Source organism: Agelaius phoeniceus, unplaced genomic scaffold (genome assembly GCF_051311805.1).
Source record: "Agelaius phoeniceus isolate bAgePho1 unplaced genomic scaffold, bAgePho1.hap1 Scaffold_103, whole genome shotgun sequence".
NCBI classification, from domain to species: Eukaryota; Metazoa; Chordata; class Aves; order Passeriformes; family Icteridae; genus Agelaius; species Agelaius phoeniceus.
The window spans coordinates 125,346-133,290 of record NW_027509871.1 but is presented as its reverse complement, the minus strand read 5'-3'; the positions used below and the strand labels follow the sequence as shown (position 1 = coordinate 133,290).

Here is a 7,945-nt window from a genome sequence, read left to right as displayed (position 1 = left end):
CCACGGACACAGATGCCATCCCTTTTCCAAGGGAAACTAAACTCATCACCCCAGTTTCCTTACATCAGTTTGCCGAAGACGTTCACCGCTCCCAAGTCACTCAGAGTTCTCGTTGGCTGCAGACTCGGTCTTGGAGTTACGGAGTTACGCTTCCTCCTAACAGTCACCTCCTCACCTCAGCCCCCTGCTGCTGCGTCCCTTTCTCCACCCCTAACCCTACTCTATTTTCCAGCCCGCCCTTGCTCCATCCCTCACTCCGCTCTTAACCCGTCCCACCACACTTCCCGCTCCATCCGTTACTTCACCCACCGCCCACCCGTGAGTCCCCTGCAGCAGCACGCAGGAGCCCGAACCCTCGGAGGACGGCGCAGCTCTCACAGCAGGACAACACCCAAGCGAGACAGGCAGGGACAACGTCTGTGGGCTGCAGGGTGTCACAAGGGGCTGCGGGCTGAGGGGAGGGGGCTGGAGAGTGACACAGAGGATGGGGGGAGCTGAGAGGCAGAAGGGGGCGTTAGGAGCAACTGGGAGGCTCCAGGGTGGCACAGAGATGCTGAGAGGCTGGGAGTGGGGAAATTGAGGGTGACAAAAAGAGAGTGAGGGGAAGCAGATGCCTTGAGGGGCAAAGTGGGGGCTGCTTGAGGGTGACAGGTGAACCACCCCTCACACCACCCCTAACCAGGTGGAGAGTGCACGGTGGAGGCCAGGGGGCCGAGGGACAATGTCAAAGGTTTCGGGGTGGCACGCAGACATTGCGGGCTGAGGAGGGGGAGGCTTGACAGATGGAGAGCTCACACTGAGGGTTAGGGGTACAAAAGACACAGGGTACCAGGTAGGGTTAGGGTACAGGTGCAGCAGCCCTCAACCCAACCCCAAGGTCACCCTAAAGAGCACCCTTAGGACCCCAGTTTTCCCCAACAGCAGCACAAGGCAGTAACCCCAATGCTGGGACATCCCCAGAACTCTCCCAGCAGCTGCAGGCAGCAACCCTAATAAAAAGGTAGCAATGATGTTTGTGGTCTAGAGAGTGACAGGTAGGAGTTGGGTGCTGAGCAGTTTTTTAGGGTTTTTTTTTTTAGGGTTTTTCTCATGGCTTTAAAAGGATATTTTAGGGCTTTTTTGGAGGAGTTTTCCAGGAATTTTCTGGTAACGTTTAGGATACTTTTAGGGCTTTTTCAGGGCTTTTAAAAGATTTTGTTAGGGTATTTTAAGGACTTCCTTAGTACTTTTAAGAATTGTTTGGGGGGGGATTTGGGTATTCTTGGGGTTTTTTTAGGACTATTGAGGGTATGTGGAGGACTTTTTAGGGTTAGGGTATTTTTAGGGTTTTTGAGGAAATTTTTAGGTTATTTAGGATCTTATCAGGGTATTTTAAGGATTTTGGGGTATTGTTTGAGCTCTTTTTGGACTATTTAGGGTATATTTAGGGATTTCTCAAGGTTCTTTGGGGATTTTTAGGGTTTTTTTAAAAGTAGGATATTTCCAGTGTATTCTAACAGCATTCTGAGGCTGTTTTTAGGTTTTCATGGGGTTTTTAGGACATTTTGAAGATTAGGAGGTTTTCAGGGAATTTTTAGGTTTTTTTAGGGTCTTTTCATGGCACAACACATGGAGGCTGAGGGGCAGCTTGAGGGGCACTGTGGGGGCCTGAGGGTGACAGAGGCTGGGAGCTGAGGGAGGAACAGGGAGAGGAGACAGCGGGTGACACACAGAGATGCTGAGGGTGGCAGGGGCAGCTGTAGGGTGACACAGAGAAGCTGGGGGCTGAGGGGCAAAGGAGAGGGGTCAAGGGTGACACACAGGAGCTGAGGGCTGGGGGGCAGAGGGACCGGTTGAGGGGTAAAGGGAGAGGGCTTGAGGGCTGGACAGTCCAGTGGAGATCAGGGGTACAGGGTACAGCTGTACCACCCCTCACCCCAGCCCTAACCTCAGCCTAAGCAGCCCCCCTAAAAACAGCCTTTTCCCCCAACAGCAGCACAACACAGCAGCCCTAACAGCGAGACCAGACAGCAACCCTCACACAGCAGCACAATGACAGAACCCTCAGAGGACAACAGACCCACTGCAAAAAGGTAGGGATGACATCTGTGGGCTAGACAGCAAGAGGTAGAGTTCGGAGACTGAGCACGTCTTTGTGAGGTTTCTTTCCAGGACTTTTAAAGGTATTTAGGAGATTTTGGAAGGGACTTTTCTGGGACTACTTAGGGTATTGTTGGGGCTTTTTCAAAGCCATTTTATGAGTCTTTAGCATATTTGGAAGATTACGGTCAGGGTCAGAGAAAACACCCTCCGAAAAGGCAGAGTTTTAGGACTGCAGGGGAACGCTTTAGCAAGGGGCCAGCAGCGGCACAGCGGGTCGGGTCCCACGCTGCCTGTCCGAAGGCTGTAAGTTTTAGACCCAGCTAAGTTGTTGTGGTTAGGGTTAGATGCTCTCAGCTTTGGTCTGGGAGAACTTCTGCACAGAAAAACTCACCCCCCGCATATCCCGACGCCAGTTTGCAGGAGGTGCTCGGCACTGCCAGGGCAGCCCGAGTTCTCGGCGGGGGCAGCTTTGCTCCCGGAGAAATCCTGCACTGGCCCTCTTCCCCGTAAAGCCAAACTCACCCCCGCTGCGCGTCGACGTCCGTTCGCAGGAGGCACGTGGCACTCCAAGGGCGGCGAGAGTTCTCGGCGTCGGCAGCCGCGGTCCGTGAGAAATCGTTCTCTGCAGTTTTGGAGGCCGAATCACAGTTTCGGCCACGGGCACACAGAGAGGAAAGACGGTTAATTTCCTTAGAAAGGAAAGTCTGGCACCCCATGGTTTAAGGGGCAGACGAAGGGCTGTGCAGGGGAAGGAACTCCTCACAGGACCTTTCTTCACCTCAAGCCCACTCCAAGGTTTAGCAGCCCCCGTGTGCCCAGCTGCTTTCAGAGGGTTACCCAGGCACACCCGCACAGGGAGCTGCTAGTCCAGAGGGGCTAACAGGGGCATCCCAAGGGTCCCTCCAGGAACTACGGTCGGAGCATCCAGCACGGACTAGGGAGCAGCCAGACCCACCCGGGCACGGAGCAACACTTTGAGAAAACGCCAAGGGAAGAGCCCTTTTGCCAAGGGGCAGCATCTGAGCAGGCCAGGCAGCATGTGGGGCTCCAGGAGAGGGCTTTCAACTTTCCCCTTTTACTGTGTCAGTCCCTCCCCAGGGCCCCCAGACCCTCCACAGCACTCCCAGACAGGAGAGGAGTTATTAGGAGAAAAAGGGTTTAGAAAAAAGGGAAAAAGCTTCCTTTTCCTTTATTCTTTCTGTTCAAACTGGGAGGAAGTCTGCTTCCCCTGCAATTTTAATGGTCTCAGTTGAAAGAACCCCTGCCTTTTTTATGCTGTCAGGGGTGTTAATTGACAGGGAGTCCTCATTTTCTATTATTTTCCAGTTTAAGTAGAAGGGGAAAATCTTGCCAATGTTTCTTATGGGTTTGAATTAAGGGTAGCCAGCCCCTTTTTGTTGTCCTGAGGCCTAAATTGAGGGAGAAGCCCAGCTATCCCTCCATAAGAGTTTGAACTGAGGGAAAAATCCCTCTTTTTTCATCACTGGAGAGATTTAAAGTGATGAAAACCCCTCTTTTCCCAGTATTAAGGAGAATAAATTAAAGGGCAGAAGCTATTTATTTGCTATTGTATTAGTTTCAGTAGAGGTAACTGCCCCATTTCCTCTGTTTAAGGGGTGCACTGGAAGGAAGCTCTGCCTTTTTCAGCATTTTAAGGGTTTAAAACTACATTTCACGGCCCTTCTTTCTGTGCCATAGGACCAAGTATCTCAGAGCAGGGTGAGCCTGGCATACACTTAACCCTTACACTGCCTGGGAAGCTTTTATTTTTCTTATTTTTACTTATAATGTAGATAGGCCTAATTAGAGGTCCCAAGGAGACTTAGACTATTCATATCATAAGCATTCTTTTCCACCCAGCATAGTCATACATGAAGTACTACTTAGTAGCCACTAAGGAATAATTATGTAAGTTAACAGCAAATTGCCCAATTTATCTAGTTATGCTGCCTAAACAGAAACTTTTATTTCTTATCAGTTTCCTGCCCTTTTACTCCAAGTAGTTGTTGCAAAAAAAGAAAGCACTGTTATTTTTCTGAAGAGTTTTCTTCTATAACAAGCCCTTTACTCCCCTTGACTTCAAGTCAGAGGAGCCAAACAGCAGCAGCTGCTCTGAGGGTTTTTATACCCGGTGGGATCAGCCCCCTCCCTTTTCCCGGGTGCCACGGGAACGAGAGGCGGGCACCATCAGGGGTATATTAACCCCAGCCTTTGCTCAGGGCCTTCATTCCCCCTCTGGGAGGTGCTGGGATAAAAGCTCTCCTCTCATTTCAGTCAAGAGGCTCTTTCAGCTTATTTCAGCTTGTTTTCAGCAGGTGTTTCTGGGTATCTAAAGCAACTGAGGCTTTGAAGATACTGTGAAGAAAACAGCATAGAATACAGGGCGTATTTAAGTTCATGATTTTGGGTTTTGTGTTTAGGGGTGGTGAAGTGCATTTGTAATTTCTGGTTTTGTTCTGATTTTGTTTTGTATTTTTTTTTTTTTAGGAGGAGTGCAGCTTCCAGAGGCTCCAGGTTGTGTTAATTACAACACTTTTTTCAGCAGATTCGTTGTGTCACAGGAGGGATCTGCCCAGCGTCCAAGATGATGTTTGAGATTGAGGCTTCAGGTGAGTTGAGGATTGTGACTAGGAGAGGGAGGCTGAGCAGGTATCCAGTTAGGAGTTATTGTTGGGGGGGTGGTTTTGAAGGCAGCAGGGTGAGAAAGGGTGTTTATTTGAGCCCCCCACCCAAGGCCTTTTAGAAGCCGAGCAGAGGCATTCCCACGTCTTACAGCACACAAGGTCATCCACTGCACTCACAGGAATGCCATTTAACTTTGCCTTTCTCTAACCCAGGTGCCACTCACAATAATGGCCATAGCCTTGGAATCAGGATGAAGCAGGAGCCTGAAGGAGCCAGGCACACTCAGGAGAGGGCAAGTAGCTGACTTGCTGGGATTTGGCCCACATAACTCTGTACTCATACTTTGGTTTTGTTTTTCTTTATTGTAGCTGACCGAGAGGCTAACAGGTGATCACGGGGCCCTCCGAGGCAGACTCATTTCAGGCGCAACGTGGATCCACATCACCGATCATCCAAAAGATAAGTCAGGGCCACGGCCTGGAGATGGGATGATGGGAGAGTAGTGGGTTGGGAGTTCCTGGGACAGATTTAAAAATTAGCAGAGGGAAAAGCAATCTTCTCCAAGGGGCCTCTTAGGACAGCTAAAGGGAGAGGCTCTCCTTTTGATGGCAGCTTTCAGGCAGGCAGCGCAGAACAGTTCCGGTCCACGTCGTGTTGTCCGGTGTACCATGTTACCTAGCGTGTCTTTGGGGTCCCTTTTGCCTTTTCCCCTCGAGACCCTCACCACAAGCATAATGTGTTGTTTGTTGTCCCCCTGTTTGTCACGTTCCGTGTCACGGGTGTCTGCACATATTTGTGCCGGAGCTGCTCTGCCCTGCCCTGCCGCATAGCCTGCTGCAACAGGACAAGTCCCATGGACTTGCAGTTTGTGGGGTGTTGCCAGACTCTAGATGATATTCCTAGATAGACAGAAGATATTTGGAGCTGTGAAGTTATCCCACAGCCCTTTGACTTTTGTCCTCACTTTCTTTCAGACGCAGAAGGATAAAATCCAGGGAAAAATCCATCCACCCATCCTGAGTGAGGAGGTTCCCCCGAGCAGGTCAGTCACCGTTTGTCTCTGCAGGGGGAGTGTAAAGTGTGACTTTGTTACAGCACTGTTCTTTTTCTTTTCAGGAGGTAAAGCTGGATATCAGCAGTCAAGATGAGGTGGGCAAGGTGAGCATTGAGTAGCGTACAGAAGCAGTTAGTTGTTATTGCTCCAGTCTCACTTTCCGGTGCAACTCTAAGCATCCGTTCCTGTTTCTGCGCTTTAGGCAATCCACTCGGAGTACGCCGAGCCCCAGTCACCAACCGGCAGACGCACCGGGTGTGCCGCTCTCTCGAGCCCTGCGGAAGAATCATGGGACTCGTTGATGAAGCCTCTGCCTTTTCTATATAAAGGTGTCACCAGGGTAGCCTTGGGCACGGGCCGAGGAGTCAGGAGTCACGGTGAGTCGGGGAAGTAGGGAGGAGGAGCTAGGGTCCACTCAGGTTTCAGCAATGCCACATGACCTCGTCTCCTTTTAACCCAGGCTTACCCCGTGACAATGGCATCAACCTCGGAGCGCAGCCGAAGGGTGCGGCCCCAGGAGCCAGGCATTCTTAGGAGAACGGTGAGTAGCAGAATTGTTGGGTTTTGGCCAGTGTGCTGCAAACATCATGCATTTATATTTGGATTTCTTTCATGTAGTTGACTAAGAAACAACAGGGAGTTGTTGAACAACAGTGCCAGCAGGAACTTCCCAGATGTTGAGGCTGCCTTCTTTTGCACCTGACACGGATAGGCATCCCCAGATGTCCGAGAGATAAGTAGAGGGCTACAACCCACAGAGGGGATGAAAGCGGGGCGCAGGGTAGGGACCCACCGGGAGGGGTTTTTGAGTCTTCTTTGGAGATGGGGGTGTCCATGAAGCGGACACCTTAGGCCCCATAAAAGGAAAGCCTGACTTTTCATCACAGCGCTGAGGTGTGCAGGGCAGAGCAGTCCCGGTGTGTATCGTGTCCCTTGTCTTTTGTGTATTATGTGTTGTTTGCATATGTCATGTCTTTTACCTTAGGCCTTGGTGGGGCCTGTCAGAAACCCTGGCATCATTGTTAGCATCTGTGATCTCTGCATTCCTTGGCCTGGCACCCATGCCATAGAACTTTTGACTCGGGAGCTCAGACAGGCATCAGACTCTCTTGTCTCTTTAGAAGCATCCGGTCAGCTGTCTTTTCAGGTCTTGTTCTGAGCTGTATGGACAGCTGTGTCCCGCCAGGATCCATTATGGCGGACTAGGACGCGAAAGAACATGAGGGCAGGTAGAGGCTTCTGGCTGTATGATTCTTGGGCATCCATCTTTGCAGTTCTTGGAATAAATCATTCAGTTAGCATCTTCTTCCTCCAGGTTTCTCTGAGCCTCATCAGCTCACCATCGGTCTCACCTCGGTCATCTCCTTTTGCATCTTCTCAGTCCTCGCAGCCATTTTCCTTGCCAGGAGATTTCTGTCCGTGTCGTGTTCCCGTTGTTTGTCACGTCCCGTCCCGTGTCACGGGTGTCAGCACACACATTTGTGCCGGAGCTGCTCTGCCCTGCCACATAGCCTGGTGCAATAGGAGAAGTCCCGGGGACTTGAAGTTTGTAATGCGGGGTGTAGTTGGACTCTAGATGGACACAAGATATCTGGAGCTCTTAAGTTATCCTGCAACAGTTTGACTCTTGTCCTAACCTTTTTTCAGATTCAGATGGATTAAATGTGTGCCAGAGGGCCCCATCCCGGGTGAGTGGTTTCCCCTGAGCAGGTGAGGCACCATTTGTCTCTGCAACAGAAGTGTATGTGGTGACTCTGTTACAGCTCTGTTCTTTCTTTCTTTTTAGGAACTAAGTCTGGATACCAGCAGTCAAGGTGAGCAGTGGAGAGAAGTAGCTGTTATTGCTCCAGTCTCAGTTTCTGGTGCTGCTCTAAGCTTCCATTCTCTTTTTTGTGCTTTAGGCAATCCACTTGGAGCCTGCCAAGCCCCCGTCACCAGCCGGCCGATGCACCGGGTTCCCTGCACGTGTGAGCCCTGCGGATGCATTACAGGACCTGGTGATGAAACCCTGAACTCTATTTAAAGGTGCCATCCAGGTGGCCTTCAGCAGCTGCCGAGGAGTTGCAGTGAGTAGGCGAAGTAGGGAGGAGGAGCCAGGTTCCACTCAGGTTTCAGCCATGCCAAATCACCTCCTCTCCTCTTAACCCAGGCACCCCCTGTGACGACAGCCTCGGTCTCCGAGCG

At 51.0% G+C, this 7,945-nt stretch overlaps 1 long non-coding RNA gene across 1 annotated transcript; it reads left to right on the top strand.

Annotated features, from left to right (window-relative positions):
* Positions 1–5,093: 5,093 nt before the first annotated feature.
* Positions 5,094–6,883, top strand: LOC143692776 (uncharacterized). The gene is made up of 5 exons (XR_013180336.1): positions 5,094–5,749; positions 5,824–5,865; positions 5,964–6,138; positions 6,222–6,302; positions 6,380–6,883. It is a non-coding gene; the product is annotated as an uncharacterized LOC143692776 (long non-coding RNA).
* The last annotated feature ends 1,062 nt before the right edge of the window (positions 6,884–7,945 follow it).